The sequence below is a fragment of the Hordeum vulgare genome, chromosome 3H (assembly GCF_904849725.1).
Source record: "Hordeum vulgare subsp. vulgare chromosome 3H, MorexV3_pseudomolecules_assembly, whole genome shotgun sequence".
NCBI classification, from domain to species: Eukaryota; Viridiplantae; Streptophyta; class Magnoliopsida; order Poales; family Poaceae; genus Hordeum; species Hordeum vulgare.
Genome location: NC_058520.1, coordinates 602,561,670 through 602,564,226, shown reverse-complemented (window position 1 = coordinate 602,564,226; position 2,557 = coordinate 602,561,670). Strand labels below are relative to the sequence as shown.

General features: G+C 40.9%; 1 pseudogene; it reads right to left on the bottom strand.

Annotated features, from left to right (window-relative positions):
- Nucleotides 1-251: 251 nt before the first annotated feature.
- Nucleotides 252-2,222, bottom strand: LOC123441012 (annotated as a pseudogene).
- Between the last annotated feature and the right edge of the window lie 335 nt (nucleotides 2,223-2,557).

Genomic DNA, 2,557 nt, shown 5'->3' with positions numbered 1-2,557 from the left:
TATTATCTCTACGGAGAGCCCTGAACCTGGGTACATCGTGCGGCCCATGCGTGTACCAACCTCGTTCCCAACACCCACCTTTGTCCCTTCGGTTTTTACCGACTTTAGCCTACCTATGGCATATGTTGTGAGAATTCACCGACAGTATATGTGGGATTTGGGCCTCATGCCCCGGCCCGGCCCCCTGGCCTGGGGCCTAGATCCGCCACTCTGATCATTAATAGTAGAGATTATTGAGATGGAGATGTGCAGTTTTATTATAAAGCAATCAAATATGCATATCGAAGCAAAATCTTATTTCTCCAAGGAAATAATGTGCGCACATGTTGCCTTAAACGAAATACTACATACAACAATTCTTTTTTGCCTCACGCTCTGCCTGGGCCTCCGTACCAGAATTTGGCTCCTGTGATGTTTGAGATGGTGTAAAGTTTGTCGTCGGTGACTTGGGCCGGAGCATCTTTGCCAATTGGCTTGCTCTTTCGATTCGCGCCGATGAATTTGATGCCATAAATCGCCGCAGCTTTGCTATCAGAAGCGGAAGGCTCCGCTGCCCATCGGAGGTGGCGCCAAGCCCTTGGCGTTGCTGGCAGTGCCACCAAGCCAGACCTCAGTAGCTTTGTCGGATAACTTGTCGAAAAGTGATGCCGGGAAGTAGCCGATTGGTATTGGGTCGCTGTTGACACCACAATGAAGCCACCAGTCCCCGCTTGACTTGTCCTGGAACATTGTTTTATTAGAATCACATCCATATTGAGGCTAGTTTGTAGTAGGGGATACTGTTTGTTTCTTATTTTGTCATAACGGGGCTCGTTTTCTATAAATTCCTGCAAGAAAGACTTAGTCTTAATTTGTGGTTGCTCAGAGTACGCACCTTGAACACTTTGATGGTAATGTTTTGCCTCACGCCGTTCATGCCAGAGACGGGGGATATGATGTCACCAGGAAAAATTGGGGACCCACTGACAAGTTTAATACCTTGACAATCAAAGTTGAAGCATCCTGTATTTCGAAAATTATCTCTCTGCAGTTTGATTATCATTGTTCAATTAGAGGTTCATGCAAGTGTTTGCAAGTCAAAATACTACATCTGCTGCAAGATGGACAGTTAAGCTCATGTAAGCCATTGCACGAGATGAAGTAGAAGGAACATATTAAAAGTTAGAAGAATATACCGTCCAAGCGGTGAAAAGATAGGTGTTTGAATCGTTGAAGCGAGATGGCGAAACCTACATATATATAGTTATAGCAAATACATAAAAGTTCATAATTAGAAAATCAAATAGATAATACATGTAAAGCACATATAACACGAGGCAAGTCCGAAACCAGCCAAGGAGATTTTATTTAGTACCAGCCATCCAAACATGATTGCATTGCGTTGATCAGAATCGCCGTTTGTGATCCAAATTGCTGCTGCTGTCATTTGATTACGACCAATATGGTGTCCCCAGATGTCTATTGTGGCTACCACCCCATAATATCCACCTTTTCTTTTTTCATAATGCACGGAGAACTGCCAATAATTTGGTAGTGACGAAATTACAGCATAATGGATAACAAGCACTGAAGAATTAGTTACCACGCATAGTAATTAAGCAACGAGACTTACATAATGTTGATATTCAACATTTTCAGATGGCAGAGTGGCCTGACCATATGAGGAGCTCAAGAGCATGGACGGAACACCAAAAATCCCCTTCAAGCGAATAAGGGAGCATTGTATGATTTTAACCGTACATCGGGAAAAATTGAGATATGCGAGTTATAGATACAAAATTAAATCCAGAATGTACTGAAAATTGCAAAAAAAAAAAAGCAAGTTGAAATCTTACATATTTTTGGATGTTCAGCGAAAAATAGTACTCCCTCCGTCCCAAATAAATGACTCAAAAGTGACTCAACTTTATACTAAAGTTAGTACATAGTTGAGTCATTTTTTAATCACTTATTTTGAGATGGAGGGAGTAGATGATAATCTTCACACAACTTGGTGAAAAACTAATTCGATGCATGCATTTTTACCTTTTGGTCATCAAGCCGACTTCCTAGGCTTTGATGCGCAAGACAAATGGTGCATATGACCAAGATGTGCAATCCATGACGAACAAGGGGCATTCTGAGAGATGACAATATGTGATTCTCTGTGGCCATGGCAGAACTCAAGTATATATAAGTGATCTCCATGACTCCATGTGAGGTCGAGGTGGCCCCTAAGATTGACCATCCTCTCCACCTACCCTGGCCCATCACAAATAAACGGGAAGCATGATGACCCTTCTAAGAATATCTGGATTGCAAAATCTACTATTAATTGAAGATCTTCACGAATGATACTCCAACATTATTATTGGAACGATTGGACAACAATACGTCATTTCTATTCTACTCCAACATTATTATTGGAACGATTCATTTCTATTCTAATACGTCAATGTCAATTAATTACAAGCGATTCATTTCTATTCTACTCCAACATTATTATTGGAACGATTGGACAACAATAAATACTCCAACATTACTAATCATTTGAAATTGGAGATATTAATAGAAAATC